The 18223-nt window shown below is 34.7% G+C and overlaps 1 protein-coding gene and 1 pseudogene across 23 annotated transcripts in view; both read right to left on the bottom strand.

Annotated features, from left to right (window-relative positions):
- CAMK2D (calcium/calmodulin dependent protein kinase II delta) overlaps positions 1 to 18223 on the bottom strand; it is a 317145-nt gene that overhangs the window by 256040 nt on the left and 42882 nt on the right. The gene's annotated exons all lie outside the window — the stretch shown is intronic.
- Positions 1674 to 10236, bottom strand: LOC135277798 (aldo-keto reductase family 1 member B1-like; annotated as a pseudogene).

Genomic DNA, 18223 nt, shown 5'->3' with positions numbered 1-18223 from the left:
TACAATGTCTCTTAATGTCCAAGGAGTCTTGATTTGGTATAGGAAGCAGTCGTACTGGAATAGGGTCTCACTATAGGTACACTAACTCTGGCCTCAAGGTTTTGAAGAAAGAAAGGAAGGCAAAATCTACATATGAAAACATGTATATAAAAGAGCATGGAGACCAAAAAGAATGTATTCATTCACTCATTTATTCACTAGCCATTCTAAGCCTCTTATGCTATAGGCACCGGGGCATTAAGAACCAATAGATAATCCCTGTGCTTAAGGAGTTCAACTCCCCATATAGGTAGTTACAGAAGAGTGATCGAGAAATCCAATCCTAAATAGATGCAGTTTGTTGGAAGAGTGGAGGAAGAGCTTAACAGACAAAAAGGGAAGAGATTATGGAGATTTTTAAAGAGCCAGGAGTTTGAATTTGAATGTAAAAATATATTAATTATAACTTTCTGAGGTACACAATAAATATCTGTCGAATGGAGGAACTGCTATTCTAAAATACTTTCAAAGACCTGGCCTACAGTCTATTTTCTTCTTTCTGTACTTGGGTAACTATTGCAACAGAGGAAATCATTTGCTAGCATCTCTCAACTCACCAATAATCTTGGAAAATATGAGAAGGAGTCTTTTTACTATACTAAGCCAGTTCTTAGGAGAAATGACTCATATAATACCTCTCTGTTTTAAGATACCTAAAAAAAATTCTAAAGCACAGATGATTTTTTTCCTCTGAAATGACTCCCTCAAATAGAAGTCCTTGTAATTAATCAAATAGCCCCCTTTCCTCCATGAATTAAACTCATAAGAACAATTGCAGAAATCATGGTGTTTAAAAGAACCCAGCTTCTTCCTTTATGCTCACAAAACTAGCCAGCCATAATGTTTACTCTTCTGGTTCACACGAGATAAATCATTTAAAAATGGCAATACAGATGTTCCTCATCTTATTATAGGGGTTACATGCTAATAAAGCTATGAGAAGTTGAAAGTATTGTTAAGTTGAGAATGCATTTAATACATCTAACTTACTGAACATCACAGCTTAGCCTACCTTAAAACATGCTCAGAACACTTTCATTAGCTTACAGTTGGGAATATCATCTAGCACGAAGCCTATTTTATTATAAAGTACTGAATATCTCATGTAACTTATTGAACATTATACTAAAAGTGAAAAACAAAATGGTTGTATGGTTAATCAAATTGTAGTTTCTACTGAATGTGTATTGCTTCTGCACCACAATAAAGCTGAAAAATCGTTAAGTCAAACCATGATGGGTACCATCTGTATTCCATATCAATGCTCTTACTTCATCCTTTCCTCAAACACTGACTTGGACATATAACCAAAGATGCCTCTGTGCCTCAAATTCATCATCCATAAAATGGGGATCTCAATAGATGTACCTCATACAGTTTCTGTGATGATTTAATGAGGAAAAGCATATGCCACATGTATACAATAGTGCCTGGCCCATTGTAAGTATGCAATAAAATGTTAGCTATCCTCATTATTAATATCTGACACACTTTTACTTTCTAGTGGCTTGTATTTTAATTTAAAATATTTTACAAACCTATTTACTGCTAAAGCAATTCAAACCGTAGAGAAAAGAAAAAGTAAACAAGACAATCCCTTCGTCTCCACCCCTGCATCCTTTAATCCCATTCTCCAAAGGTATTACCATCTGTATGTCTTTCCAAACATATTTTGTGATAGGTATATGACATGTTAGATGAAAGAAGCTAATTGCAGAACAGTTTACAGAGTGTGATCCAATTTACATATATTAACAATTGGGTATATAGCTATGTTACCTGTCATAAAACATGGCTGAAAAGACATGCAGACAGTAATTTCACTTTGGAGAATGAAATTAAGGAAGCCAGTGGTAGAGAAGAAGAGATTTTCATGCTTACTTTTCCTATGCTTTTGGGATTATGCTTGGATAATAAAGTCTAGAAGTATGCCTGCTGGAGCAATGGTTATATCTATATTTCCATTGGATAGGTATTGCCAAATTGACTAGAGGAAGTGATGTTTCTCAGTGGTATTCCATCAACTTGAGAACACATGTAATGTGATCCCTGGGCTTATCTACTGGCAAAGGCAGCTAAAAAGGATTGACTGAGGAACCAACCTGAACAGAGTACAGAAGATGTTAGCTGGAAAATAGTTAGCGATGGTGTATCTGTCATAGGCCGTGGAATTAAAGTAAAAGCCATCACGAAAAATGCTACTTTTGTTTTGTTTATCTGATAGCTTTTTCTTTTGTTTAATGTCTATGACACCACTCACATACCTGAACTACTAAGGCTTTACCTTTCCAGACAATGTATTCTCAGAAAAAAAGTGACATATTTAAGTGCTACTGATTCCTTTTAACATTATGCTGTGGATACTTAAGTACATAATCTAAGGTTACTAAGAGGTCGGCTCTCAGAGAACGTCATCTAGAAGCTCTTGAAGACAAATGACACTCCCACATTTCTACTCCCTCCACTCTGCCCCACTTTCCAGTGTCCCTCCATGCCTTATCAGTGATTTACATGATCCATAATCATTTTCTGCCCATTATCAAGAAAAATAATCAGATCAGAGTTATAGGGAATAAAAAACAGCCCCACGTCAAAATGACAAGACAAAACACATTGGGAACTCCAACGTTTTATGTACATATATATAATGTTCATTTTGAATGTTGAGACCAAATTGTCCTAATGCAAACTGAAATAAAGAAACTCATTCCTATGCATCTGCATTCATTATGATATAAACAGGTCTTAACTTGTATTTTGATAAACCAAGGCAGCAACTATTAAAAATAAATTTATGAGCAAGAGACAATCATTTTCTTAGAAAACTACTAGGTACTTGGATAATGCAAATGTTCTTTGGGAATTATGAGTTATGTTAAGAAGCTAGTTCTACTACTTGTTTATTTCATTTCAAATGACTATGTATTGAAGCATCCTACATTCCTGCTTGTCTATAATATCTCCATCTGGTACTTTTTGAATATCAAATTTTACTAAATTGTTTCTGTGTAAACATAACTATGTAATCTCCAACGGGCAACTAAACTGAATTTATTTCACAAATACTGATCAAAGTCAGTCAAGATTGACGCTACTTTTTATAAAGGAACCAAAGAAAATCTGCTAACTTTAAAGAGGCAACCACTTCCCTGCCTCGTAGAAGGGTTATTTTTAATAAGCTCATAATTGTATGTTGTCCATCTTTACTTTTGTCAATAAAATTTAAGTACATTCCACCAATTTAAAATAAAGACCAAGGAGGGATAAATTCTTTCGGGTTGAGAAAAATCACCACATACTGACAAAATATTTATTTCTTGTAACAGTGATAAGAAAGTAGGCTATTTTAACTCCTACTGGCTCTGTGTACGATTCTAAAAGGTAGTCTTGTGCCACACTTCCCAACCTTGTTAACAAAGGGCCCTCCTTCTTAGCTTTAAATAGCAATATCAAATAACCAACTCCTTCAAACTAAGAAACAACAACAAAAATAAAAACACTTTCCTCCAAACCAGAGTAACGTACAACTATGAAGGAAACACACACAGGAGGTCCCAGGTAAACTGCTTCAGCTACCTCTCTAGGTTGACCTCACAATTCAGTATCCCTCCTCCTGATGCTGGCTGTGGGCAACTCTGTTTCCTCTGCAGAAAAGGAAAAGAAAGTGGTCACAGCTAACTGGCAAGAATAGGCTCAGCTGTGTCTCCTGGTATTTGAAAAAACTGAAGTAGGCAAGATGCCAGGCTGCTCTTTAGATGAGCCTAGGACACCCTAGAAGGGCACCCTTCCTATCCTCTTCAGGAATAGACAGAGGGAAAGGAACCTGATGCAGCCTTCACGAAAGATCCAAAATGGTCCATCACCAGAGTGATTTCAAATTCTCAAAGTTCAACTAATTAGGTTTTAGTTAAACAACGTATTCAACTATCACTTTCTCATAATGCATGAAATCAGGCACTGATAAAAAAATTAGCAGAGAAATGGACATATTTTTCTTTAACAATTTCTGTTCCATATAATCCCATTTCTCTTTACCAGATTAATTCTTCTAAAGCATTGTTTTCTTTATATCACATCCCTGCTTCAAAAGCTTCCTGCTCTACCCAGGACAAAGTCCTTCACGTACTCTTACAGCTTATCATTTCAAATGTAGACACTGTGTGCCATTCAAGTCATTAATTTCACTCACCTCAAAAAGGACTTCTCTTTATTTTTTCCCTCTGTTTCTTTGTTTACTTAACTCTCAACAAATGGAATGCTGTTCACTTTTTTGCCCATTGAAGGTTGGATTCTACCAGTAATAGCAGACTCTGAGATGGAGTGTGGTGTGCTAAATGTAGATTAGAGAATTCTCTTGGGATCAGAACCTCAGTAAAGAAGCGAAAGGATGAAGAATTGAGCAAGGAGAGAAGCTAGGCCAAAGCGCTGGTCCAAGGAAAATCGGCCAACACCTTAAGGAATTGTGGAGCTTAAATGGCCTCTCAGAGTTGTCTCAGGCTAGCTAAAATAACGAGGCCTTTACACCTTCCCTGCTATTCGTCACTGATTATGGGCCATCCTGGGAAGGTTATGATCTTGGACAAGGTGGCTCTTTACAAAGCAGCTGAGATAGTAAATAGTTGGTGGTGGTTGTTGGTTTTTTGAAACAGGGTCTCATTCTGTCGTCCAGCCTGATATGGCTACATATATTTTGTTTGTTTGTTTGTTTGTTTTTAGAACCAGGTACTACTGCATATGGCAAAATGATAGCTTCTTAAATCTCAAATACCTGAAAAGCTTTTTCCTTGTTTTTGTGCATTCACATTTTGTGGTTCTTTAGAAAATATGATTGATATAAAGTAGCCTTAGAAGCACAGTATTACTCTTAAAAAGAACCACAGGGCCTTCTTTCCCCAGAGTGTTTATCCGGAAGTCAGAGGAATACTAAGTGAAATATATTTCCTATAAATATATAATATTATCATTTCCATCAGTTTCCCTCTCAATAATCCAACAAGCTCCTTAGACTTTAAGTCCTTAACTATTCTAGAATGAAAATAAGATAATCTTCAATGTTTTTTTCCTTCATGACTACTGAAATTTCATTATTATAAGCTATTTGATTGTACTGGGATATTCTGGCATATTTTATTAACTGTAAAAAAACTGACTTTACTGTTATAATGAAAGAACAAGAGAAAATTAACTTTCTTGAGTAGAAATTTAAGTTTTATTATCCCAAATTCATTTTACTTAAAGCAAGTCTATAATTACATGTAATTCTTATTAGAAACATGTATATTGTACTGTATACTAATAAAGAATAAATACACATTTAAATCCCATTAGTACTGTGGAACATCACCCTAATTTACTTGACATTTTCTGAGGAGAAAGGTTACAAATTTGGGAAGGAAGTGAGAAGGTAGAGTGATTGCATTCACTCTTGAAAAATTTCATAGAACCTATAGATCCTCAGAAAAATTCAAATTTTCATACACACTATAAAGCCCACCATAAATCCACAAAAGTTTATTTACTCTAGGTTAAGAATCTTTTCACTAAAAACTAGATCAAATTTATCAGTGAAAAATAAAGCACTGAAATTAAATGACCAAGAAGGCATTATTAACGAGGCTTCTACACTTCTGCAAGTTATACTACACAAGAACAAGTTGCCTGAATAAAGTAAGAATTGTCTATAAGTTAGAACAAGGGTAAACAACTATCGCAGGTTAAAAAAAAAAAAAAAAAAAAAAAAAGAGTAGATATCTTTGGCACTCAGTTGCTATTAACATGGTATATTTGATTAGAGATCAGGGTGGTTTCCAGAAATATCTCTTCCCCATAAAAAGTGGTAGATGGAGCCCAGCACTCCCTCCTTCAAAAGCTTGTTTAGATGCTTCAGAGTCTCTCATTTCTGCATTCAGCAGGTATATATTCCACACGACAACCACTTACACACAGGGGACCACCCAAAGGCCTTTGCATTTGCTTTTAAAAGGTAGTCAGTGTCTGGCCTTTAAGCAGGAGACAATGTAAGCTACTTGGTCTTGAAGTTTTTAGTTCTGAACTAAGGGATGGGTGTATGAAAACATTCTATACTAACTTTTCAGCTTTCTCATAAATTGTTACCAAATAAAAAGTTTTTACAAATGTGCTTTTTTTTTTTTTTTTTTTTTTTTTTTTAAACTCACAAAAGCACTTTTTATTTGAGGCAAAGAGAAGCCTTGCTGAAAGGATTACAGTTCCAAGCAGTCAAAACTCAGCTGTTAGTGGCACTATTTTGCCCTGGAAGATTTTGCTTCTCTTTGGTCAGAAAAGGGTATTCAGGTTGTACTTTCCCCAGAGGGGCAAAGAGAAGGGCACAGCAAACTGGAAGAGACTTCTACTGTACTGACAGGCCTCGTCAGATCCAACATTAAGCTAGACACACTCTCGCTGGCCACTCTATAAGTTGCTGTCCCACTGCTGAATGACACAGGCTATACTACATTTGCAAGGAAAAAAATGAGGCAGGAAACACAGGTATAGGTCACTTAGGGACAAGCAGGCATCCACAGCTTCAAAACTCTTCATGGAAGGGGTAATCCTTGTGGGAGATACAGCTCACCAAGGCACAGACCCTCCAGTTCCTGTCGTAGCTGAGTAAGGTAGTCATATCCTGGCTACTGAGTTCAAAGTCAAAGACCTTTCAAGTTCTCGGCAATGCGTTCTGGTGTCACAGACTTAGGGATCACCACCAAGTTCCTCTGCATGGGGAACTGGATCAGCACCTGGGCTGTAGTTTTATTGTGCTTGTCTGCGATTGCCTTGAACCTGGGATCCTCCAGGAGGGAAGGGTCCTCGGGCTTGGCCCAGGGCCTATTGGGAGAGCCGAGGGGGCTGTAGGCGGTCACCACGATGCCTTTGGACTGACAGTACTGAATTAACTTCTCCTGAGTGAGGTATGGGTGGCACTCAATCTGGTTAACTGCAGGCTTATACTTTAAGACAGGTTTGTTTAAGATCCTCTCCACCTTGAGATGGTTGAAGTTGGAGATGCCAATAGCTTTCACCAGCCCTTCAACCACCAGCTCTTCCATGGCCGCCCACGTGTCCAGAATGTTGGTGTCATTGGGAATCACATTGCCCAACTCATCCAATGGGAAAAATTCCTTCACAGGCTTAAAGCCAGTTGGCCAGTGAATAAGGTAGAGGTCCAGGTAGTCCAGCTTCAGGTCGCTGAGTGTTTTCAGGCAGGCTCCTTTCACCAGGCCCTTCTCATGGTACATGCACCATGAATTGTTAGAAAATAAAAAGTTTTCACAAATGTGCTCTTCTGAGAGACTATTCGGAGGTAGCTTTTGCTTTCTCCATAGATCTCCTTAGTAACCCAAATATGTCATTGCTTTGATTTAAGCCATTTTCTTAATGGCTTAGACTAGAGACTGTATTTTCTTAAAAATTGATAGTGAATGAAATTTAATGGGAAGAATAATAAGCCTCTGCAACATTTTAAAAGGAAGTTAGGAATTATGCATCAAGAATGCAAAGAAGAAAACCATTCTATCAGTCTCACTGAGGTTTTCTAAAGGAAAAGAACCTTGGCATAGTTGTGAGGAAGAGCTCCAAAAACCTGTAACACCATACAACTCTCTGCATGTGGTTGGGGCGGGAGAAGAGAGAAACAGGCAGTGTGTCTCATGTTAAAATCAAGGATAAAGAGAGAAAGTTGGTCTTCATGAGTAAAGGAGCTGCTAATTGACTGGTAAAGTAGTTAAGAAATTTTGAAGTACTTTTCCAATAGTTGCACTGAGCCACAAATTCTCTTCTATACGAAACGGCTAATTTTAGGACAACATGTTACAGAGAGAAGCTAATGTCTATCAAGGACTGAATTAATATTATTAATCCAATGATGATCGTCCTCTCAAGTACTATATAGCACTTACTGAATGAACATAAACTTTTAATTAAATTTAAAAAGCATGTGTGAAAAACTCAAGAGACAAAATGAAAAATGGTAAGTCCACTAATTCTGTTTAAGTCAGGTGAAAATAGGACATTCCCTAGCTAAATAAAAATGATAACTTGACCCCTTGTCTATAACTAAAATGTTAAATTACTGGCATAACATGGGGTAACAAAATGAGAAAATTTTAAACTGATAAAAGTACTATGCTAGTACCTCCTAAAAAACAATGAGATTTTATAAACTATAAAGGTTCTGAAGTGAAAAGGAAAAGTGTCTCGCTATTTTAACAAAATACGTACATTTTGGAGTGAGGTTTAAAGGATGGCACAGCTACAACTTTGCCTACTATTTAGTACTATTTTAACATTTTCTTAGTAAAATAAGTTATGTAATAAATGGCAAGCTTATTAAATTCCCATCAACAAATAAAATAGATACAAAGAAATAACTGGTGGATTAGAAGAGTATTTAAAATGGGGTTAGTGTATTAGAAAACTCACATGTAATTAATGAAATGATTCAGACAATTGCATTATCAACTATTCACGCATAAGTTATTTTCCATTGTATAGAAAGAAAGCATTGTTAACAACACAATCACTTTGAACACATTAAAATCCTTTAAAAGGTTTTTTTCCACATCAAAATACTCTTCAGACTTATGCAAGTCTTTCCTGTCAGTTTTCAAAATAGAATGTTCTGAAATATAAGGCACAGCATACAAGGTAAGGGCTGGTCACATTCAAGAATGGAAATACAGCAGAAAAAAACACACCTTGTACCATAGCAGACCTACAAGTGAAATATGATAGCAAGCCACCATTCTTGTTGGGTTTTAAGCTAGCACATTACTGGAGTTCATAAATAGAAAATTAGTTTAGAAACCCTGAGGTAAGCTTCTTATTTTACTCTTCACTGCTTGACTCATGCTGGCTATCCATGCCCAGTTATGATCTCCACATCTGAAAGGGAATGCAGAGAAATAAAAAGGAAGGAAGCCCACACAGATGATGAAAGGGTTGGAAAAGAAGAAAGATCAAAGGATAGAAGGAGTCAGGCTGTGAAGAAAAACCTGAGGGAATGCTTTATAATGTTCTAGAAATATATGGGTTATTATATTGGGAATGGTAACCAGCTGTTCTTCATCTCTATTCAGGACAAACCAGAAGAAAATGGCTTAAATCAAAGCAATGACATATTTGGGTTACTAAGGAAAATTGTGGAATCTTTTCTAGAATTATTTAAACTAGACAGATATTTAATGTACCTAGGCTGGCTAAGGAACAGGATTGAGAACTATAATCCGATTTTCAAGATCCTTTTTAACTCCAATTTCTGCATATTCTTTATCAAGAGAGATATACTAAAATGCATAAAGAGAACTATTAGATTTTATTGAACACAGTCAATTACTCCGAATGATAGGGGGTGATGGAATGAAAATTGCTGTAGATCAAACTATAATGTGAGGCAATGGGTAAGATTTTTAACCTCAAAATGCCTCAGCTCTCTAGTGGCATTGTCTGTAGAAGGGGATTATAACAGTATCTACCTGTCTAAGTGCTGTGATAATAAAAATGAGACAAGCAGCATAAAGGATCTGATACCAGTTGTCTGTCATATTAGAGGCTCAGTTAATGTTAGTTCCTTTGCATTCCCTGGTGAATGCGATACACGAGATTTTGAATTTTCCCAAAGGAATGGAAATATAATACCGCGAAACTTCCTTGAATTTTTGCTCATATTCTTCACACAACTGAAAAGTGGGAAAGTACTGACTTTGTCGTGAACCACTTAAAAAGTGAGTCATGATGACTAGTAACACAAATGTGGAACCCTTTTGGATGACCACAATTTGCTTATAATACAGAAGCATGGTGATATTCAAAATAAAGTTAAGACCTGTGATCATCAGGGAAGGTAGAGAGAATGCAATGGGAAATTATAGACTGGAGAAAGGACTTTTTTTTATGGTTGGTACACTTATACTTTCCCACTTGTCAGTTGTGTGAATAAAGTTGTGCTATAAAGAGAGAAAATTATTTTTCCATTTAGTTTTTAAGAATAAATCACTCTATCATCTGTAAAATAAATTACATTCTCTCAAAATCCTCTCAATTCTTTGAGTATCCATATTATAATCTAGTTTTTCCTGCAGAAAAATTTTACTTATAATCCAAAATAAATGTTTTTTCTCAATTCCAGACAAATTAAGATCTTTTTATATGATTTGAGTATTATGTATTTTAACTGAAATACATTAATATTCACTGAATTATATCAGAACCAGAATTGAAAAAAAAGTGTTTAAAAATACTTGTCCCATGTCTTCCAATTCCATTACAACACAAGACAAACAAAAAAAAATTAGCAGAGAAGGGAAGGTTGTTTTTAACATATGGGTATATGTACCAAGAAGATGAAAGGTACAGGGTGGAATTATTTAAATATTTTGGGGGCTGATTGGCTGAATGTAAGTAGGCTGTACCAGAGAATCACTGCGGTCTTACAGTTTTCCAAATTACTTATGTCCTTGGTTCCAAAGAGTCAGAAATATCAAATGCATAGGGTTAGTATATGAATAAACACTATTCCAATCTGCTCTGCTTTCAAGGAGGCTTTTACATGTGGAGTGGAGTGAATAGTTAAAAGCTGTGAGATAGATATATCTATATCTATATCTATATCTATATCTATATCTATATCTATCTATCTATATCTATCTATCTATATATATACACACATATATATACACACATATATATATCACGGCTTTTAACTGTTATCTGACGGCATTAATATTCAGTCTGAAGTACTTCAGACTGAATATTTGTACCCTAGAAAATAAACAGGAGTTAACTAGGTAGAACTCCCTTTTCATTTATGAGCAAAAGCAGCTCCAGGTTTTAGATAGGCATTTATTTTTAATTTAATGCCAGGCAGTGGGTTAGGGGGACTGGCAAATCTGCACTTTTGTCTTTAATTTCATTTATTTCCATGGTTGGATTCTGTTATGAGAAACAAAACAGAGAAAGAAATTAGGATATTTGGAAGGAAACTATTTAAATCTCCAATCTTTTTGGGTTCACCAGAATCTCAGAACTACAAATTTTCTTATATTTCTTATATTTAAGGATATTTAAAAACTAGGATACTCTGACAAGACTTGTCAAAAGCTCTCAATGACATATATGTAGATAATAGCAGGTTAAGTCATATTTATTTCCTAGAGTATAGGACCTTAGCTGGAAACTCATCACTAACCAGCCCAGTGAAAAAGGGCAATTGTGGAATTTAGAGGATATTCACATCAGGTTTCTGGACCAAATTCAAGATATGCAAACTGTCTATTATGACTGGAAGAACAAAAGCTAAGGAACTAAAATTATTAATATAGAGACATTCTGAGCTCCTAGGACTATTTGAGACCATGTATTTCTAACCGCTGACAAGGACAATAAACTTCCTTGCTCTTTGGCACTCACCTGGAATTACTGTTCAAAACACACAACATCAGTCACAGGTATTAATCAATTATTCCTTTTCCTTTTATTCAGGAAAGATTGAAAATAAAGGGATGATAATTAAGGGATAATTATTTAGATTGATACAGCAAAGCAATATCTGTATTAAACTTTAGACAAGTCTTAGATCTTGTGTGTGGCTGCAGTTCCATCCTACAGACTATTTCTATTGATATATTGCTGCTATCTCAGCTGTTGCTGCCACTACAACTTCAGCAGCTAGGCAAGGCAATACCAGAATTGGAAGGTGAGTTTGTGCTATTTTCAGAGAAAATAAAGAATCAAAGACTGCTGATTTAAGGTATACCAAGTTCACACTGAAAAATGGGAAACTGCTTTAATAAGCCCTCAGGTATTGACCAAGTACACAGCTTCCATAGTAACAGATCAAATGTTTCCCTAATGCATGTCTTCTCTGGACTAATTCTAGAATGTGCTCTACATAATAAATACTTTCTAGATCAAACTCTTTGAAATCTGAATCCTGTGGAATTGCCACAAAGTTGTGTTATCTTGTTTTAACTTTTAATACCTAGACATATGTAAAAGAGGCTTTAGGTTGAATAAAATTCACTTTTAGATTTCAACGAGTTTACAAAAAATACCAATTTATTATATTTTATTAAATATAAAAATATAATTATTTCTATATATTAGTGAATATATATACTATATACATCTGTTTCATTATATTATCTATCATGTATACTTAAAATTGAAAATATATTAGCCTATATCTATGCACAGTTTAGAAGTTCCCAACTTATCCTTTGCAATTAATTCTTAAAATACTAACATGCACATAGATGATGCCACTAAATCTCTCTTTACCCAAACTGTATCAATGAAAACTGTAATAAGCTTTAAAAAGAAAATAATACTGAGGAATAAATTCAAAATCTATATGAAAAGCTAAAATATCTATTTGTATAGATGTGAACAAATTTCTACTTAGGAGGTTGTGCCTGTTTGAGTTAAAGGAGACTTTTAAATGAGCTGATAAAAGTTTGGCCTCAAAGCAACTGCAAAAGTAAATTGAAATAACACAACATTACTGGTTTAAAATGAAATGATTATTCTGCAAAGAGTCATATTAGCATGGAACTAGCCTTTATGTTGACCTATGAAAATAAATGATCTAGGAATTTACTTATGATGGCTATCACAGAGAAATAGACCCTATAGTTAACTTATTGAAAACCTATCACAGGGCCTTCACTACCTCTCCATAGTAACATCTCGGCTTAGACTTCAATCTATGCTTAGAAAGAATATCTGAATACAAAATATTTTTCAGGGTGATAAAGTTGTGTGATTTTTAATTTGTCTCTATAATTTTTAAAAATAACACTACCATTTTCACTAAATATACTTGTTCTCTCACTTTATTTTCCAAGGTAAAAAGAAAAAACATGGGGCACCTAAGTAGAGCAGATTAGGAGATGGAACTGAGAGGTTTCATGAAGGCCCTTGTCTAAACACCTACTCCCACCCACCACTCTAATGAAGGAAACCTTAAACTTCCACGTTTAGAAATTCATTATTTTAGTGTAAGTCATTGAACTTCCTTAAAATTTAAGCATCATTTGGAGACAAAATTCATTATGCATCCTGAGTCACTTACACTTTCAAGTATGTGAATGTATCACTTACTGATGCAGTCACCAACCTCTAAGGGATAGAGGCAAGCTTGAGAAAAGCCTGGAATGGCCAAGAATTAACTTTGACCTACTCAAAAATGTATCTAAGAAAGACCCAGGAAGACTATGGTTGTTTATTGTTATTTTAAATTTCTCATATCTTTAGAGTAAGGTTCAAGTTCATACATTATTTATAGAGTTATGCTTTAAAGCTGATGGGAAATAGTGTTTCCCAAGCTGGATACTAAACTGGGTACTGTACAAATAGACTTCTATTTAAAGACTTTAACTGTTCCTGGCCCACTTAAACATAACAAATCAGCAAAAGCTATATACCATTACTTCATTCACCTCAAATTACATAATTTGAAATGTTCAAGGGACATTCATCTTCAAGGCACTAGCTATAGTGATCAACTGAAAACGGCTTCTCTTCTATGTCTATTTCTGAAACTATAAAAACTTTGTTTATTGTATCTGCACCATTTATTCAGTGGTCCCTGTTTCTACTAATTTATGAGACCACCTTTGAGAAACATCAAGTTTCCACATATGTGGATCCATTTACAGTGCTCTCTTCTATTCTACCATATCAGTATGTTTCCTTTTCCCTGTACCAATACCACATTCTTTTATTTATCACAAGTAAGTCTGGGCATCTGGCAGGACAATTAACACTCAATTCCCCCTCTTCTCACTCCATTCTTCTTTTTAAAAATCACCTTTGCTATTTTTGGGCCCTTTATTATGCCACATGAATCAACTTATCTACTGAAAGAGTTCAGGATGGCACCCCAAAATACACCATTTGACATGTTGATTATTTTGAGCTAAAGACACCGGAAAAACAGCAGGTGGAAGAGATCCACTCTGACTTTCCCTTTTCTTCATAAAGCAGGAATTGAAACTCCCATATCTTCCTTATACCAGGAGGTGAGAAATATTCTCATCACAAGAGGAGGGGAGTTGAGGCTGAAAGAAATCTGTACAAACCTTCTGAAATTAACCCCTCTCTTCATAGTTACTTTTCTACAATTGCCACTCTTTGTTCCACATGGTATATAAGCACTTAGAGCTAGTCATTTAATTGGGTCTTCATTTTTTTGTGTGAGAGCATTTTATTTACAAGAACATGTAAACAAAATGTGTATGTTTTCTCCTCTTGATCTGTCTTACATCAGTACTAGCTGTAGACTGTAGGGGATTAGAGAAAAATTTTACCTTCCCTACATTATCAGGCTATATGAAAACCCTGATGGTATTGTGCAACTAAAATTTTATTGAATTTATAGATTAATTTGGGGAGACGTCATTTTAAATGTATTGACTCTTATCCATCCATGCAGACATAGCTTTCAATAATACTTTAAAATTTTCTTCATAAAAGACTGTCTACAACCTTTATTAGATTTCTTCTTGATTACTTTACATTCTTTTATGTAATTTCTACATGGTCTCTTTTAAAAATTATCCTTTGTAATTGTATGGTTAGGTTAATAGAAACAGTTAATTTTTTATATTGATCTTGCATCTAGCAACTTTTGTTGATACTAAAGGTTGCTCTGTACATTCTCCCGGACCCCTGCAAATACTGATAAATTTGTTTCTTCCTCTCCAGTCTTGAAACCTTTTAACAGTGAGTGTTCTTCTCTTATTCCTTACTAGAAAGAAATTGTTTCTAGGTTTCATTTTTAAATATTACTTTTTAGAGTTTTTCGTAGGTACTATTTATTAAGTGGTATTCCTTTTAGTCTCATATGCTACGACTGTATATCATGAAAGGCTGTTCAATTTTATCAAGTTTTTTCTACCAATATTTTTTAAACTTTGAATATAAATTAGGTTCATCAGTAACTAAAAAGTATATATTAAAATACAGTTAGGTTTTTAGGTAACATTCCTCAATTTCTATAGAGCATTCTCATCTTTCTAGATGTTATAGGTGGTTTCCAAGATTAAGTCAGTTTGGGAAATGCTATGAACTATATACCTCCTTCTTAGCAATTCACAATATATGTAATTAGGTATTGACTATGAGATATCCTGTAGTGAAACAGTATACAGCTGATGGTGTAACAAAACGTTTCTCAAATTCACTTGATCAAATAATTTCTCTTTTCTCAGAACAATTTATTGGTATTTCCAGGGCACTACCATTCCATAAATCACTGATTGAGAGACCTTGTTTTGGAGTAATTTCAAGAGTCATAAAAATTTATTACACACCTAGAGAGCCATTACTCCCATTACTTTCTCTGAAAAGCCTAACACCACAAACAGAGGAAAAAGCCATATTTGTGCCACATCACAGGAGACTGAAGTCACTGAAGAATTTGCTCCTCAGTTTACTTCAGGTACAAGGCTTCTAAGTATGTATTTTCATCAACTTTCTCTGAAATTGTTCCATTTCAGTAATCTTCTGATACTAGCAAAAAAAATAATTAGGAACAAATTTTCTAAGAATCACAGATATGGATCACAACTCAATATGCTGTACTAGTTAAATTTAGTCTACGATTTCTATCAAGTTCCCCAGCTTTTACTAATCAATGTGTTGACTGTCATGACAGCATTGTACAAAAAACAAATGTAAAGAGCCAAGTATCATTCTACTTTACATTAGAAGAAAGTAATGTGTTACTTGATTGACATTTTCTTGTCATTTGATGAATTTTAAACAAATCACAAGCCTGGGCTCGGCATGGTGGCTCATGCCTGTAATCCCAGCACTTTGGGATGCCAAGGCAGGCAGATCACTTCAGGTCAGGAGTTTGAGACCAGCCTCGCCAACGTGGAAAAACACTGTCTCTACAAAAAATACAAAAATTATGTAATCCCAGCTACTCTGGAAGCTGAGGCAGGAGATCGCTTAAATCTGGGAGGTGAAGGTTGCAGTGAGCTGAGATCACGCCACTGTACTCCAGCCTGGGTGACAGAGTGAGACTCAGTCTTATTAAAAAAAAAAAAAAAAAAAAAAAAAAAGACAGACACACAAGCCTATAGAACTCACCTCTAACCTGAAATGTTTCCTTTCATATACTTAATAAAATTACTGCATAAAAGTAATAATATCCAGCAAAGTGAACTTAGCAATGCAAGGGAGGACACGTGGTAATGAGCAGAACGTTTAGTTTTATGTGTTTCTAAAACTGAATCCCTATAAATTCATGTTTGGTACCACTTAGGAATATTTTGCACACCAAAAGAAAAGCAACCCAAAAATACAGTTACGAACACAAAATTGAACAAGTGAATAGAACTCTTCATGTTCCAATTATTTTCATTTAGTATTGGGAATTAAACATTTGAAGGAATTCCTATAAAAGATTACATCTTCCTGACCTATTTTACCTTTTCTAAGTTTTAAAGGTGATCAGGTTCAAATAAACATTCTAGTGTTTTGCTAAATAAGCCAAGGGGATATATTTTTTTCTGTCCCTCTCAGGACAGCAATTTCTGTCACAAATAAAGAGGGAAAGGCAGATGTCTCAAAGAGCAATAAATTTTAATTTGTTAGTAGTTTATTTTTTCCAGAATTGTCTGATCTTTTCTATTTGTTTACAAAATCAATTAGAAATAGTGTCTATGTAGCCAAAGAAAATGCTTATTAAAAAATTAAGAGAAAAATCTTACTTGCAGAAAAACTTTCTTTGCTGGTCTCTACCCAATATGAGTTTTTTAAATGTAGGTGATTAAGTAAGATTTATAGGAACATTTTAGATAATCTCATATAATAAATTTTTATTGCATGCTCATGATTGAAATCTTAAAATATTCCAGGACTTGGTACTGCCTGAAGCTTGAGTTATAAATATATAACTCAACTGTACTTTTATTAGGAAAATCTTTATCTCCAAAAGTGAATGTTAAGGTAAAGCCAAATGCCTTTTTGTGAATACCACTTGAAATGATTCTACTAAATCTCTATTTTCTAGTTTTTTAAATTACAAAGTTGGTGGAGAGAGTTGAATTTTCATTCCTAAAATCTTTGATTACTGGAGAGAGGATTGTTCATATGCTTAACTATTTTTATATACTTCATAATAGTCCTAGTTAAATAATTAAACCTTAAAGCTATACTTACAGAATTATATTAATATAACTATATTAAATTTATACTCAGACTGCTGACCTCAATCATAATATAGACTTAACAGTATAACCTACTATATCACAGTTATTTATATTGTTAACCCTTAGATATATCATGCCCTTGAGGTTCCATTAACTTTTTTTCACAACAGTCTTCAATAAAATTAATACTGTTAAGTGGTACAAGGAGAAGACTTAAATTTTTAAAGCAAATCTATGGGAATTATTTTTCAAGTAGAATAAAAACAAAATGTATATAAATACTATAACTGTCCCATGGATTCTCTTTGCCTGCTGCCTAGACAGAGCAAATTTACCAAGACAGGGAAATTGCAATAGAGAAAGAGTTTAATTCATGCAGAGCCAGATATTTTTATTATTACTCAAATCAGTCTTATTTGAGTTGTATTATTACTCAATAATCAAGACCAGAGTTCCATTATTACTCAAATCAGTCTTCTCCAAAACTTGTGGATTGAGTTTTTAAGGATAATTTGATAGTTAGGGCATCAGAAAGTCAAAAGTGCTGATTGGTCAGGTCATAGATGAAATAATAGGAAGTTGAAGTTGTACTCTTGTACTGAGTCAATTCCTGGGTGGTGGCTTCAAGAGTAGATGAGCCAGTTTGTCAGTCTGAGTGGTCCCAGATGATACATCCAGTGCAGGGTCTGCAAAAGATCTCAAACAATGATCTTAGGTTTTACGATAGTGATGTTATCACCAGGAGCAATTTGGGGAGGCTTAGAATCTTGCAGCCTCCAACTGTGTGACTCCTAAACCATAATTTCTAATCTTATGGCTAATTTGTTAGTCCTGCAAAGGCAGTCTAGTCCCTAGGCAGGAAAGGGTTTTGTTTGGGAAAGTGTTGTTTTATCTTTGTTTCACAGCTAAACTATAAACTAAGTTCCTTCAAAAGTTAGTTCGGCCTATGCCCAGGAATGAACAAGGACAGCTTGGAAGTTAGAAGCAAGATGGAGTCAGTTAGGTCCAAT

This window comes from Aotus nancymaae, unplaced genomic scaffold, assembly GCF_030222135.1.
Source record: "Aotus nancymaae isolate 86718 unplaced genomic scaffold, 86718_ANA_hifiasm-v0.15.2.pri h1tg000033l, whole genome shotgun sequence".
Taxonomy (NCBI): domain Eukaryota; kingdom Metazoa; phylum Chordata; class Mammalia; order Primates; family Aotidae; genus Aotus; species Aotus nancymaae.
Note: the sequence above shows the minus strand (reverse complement) of the source record. Positions and strands in the feature narration are given on the sequence as shown.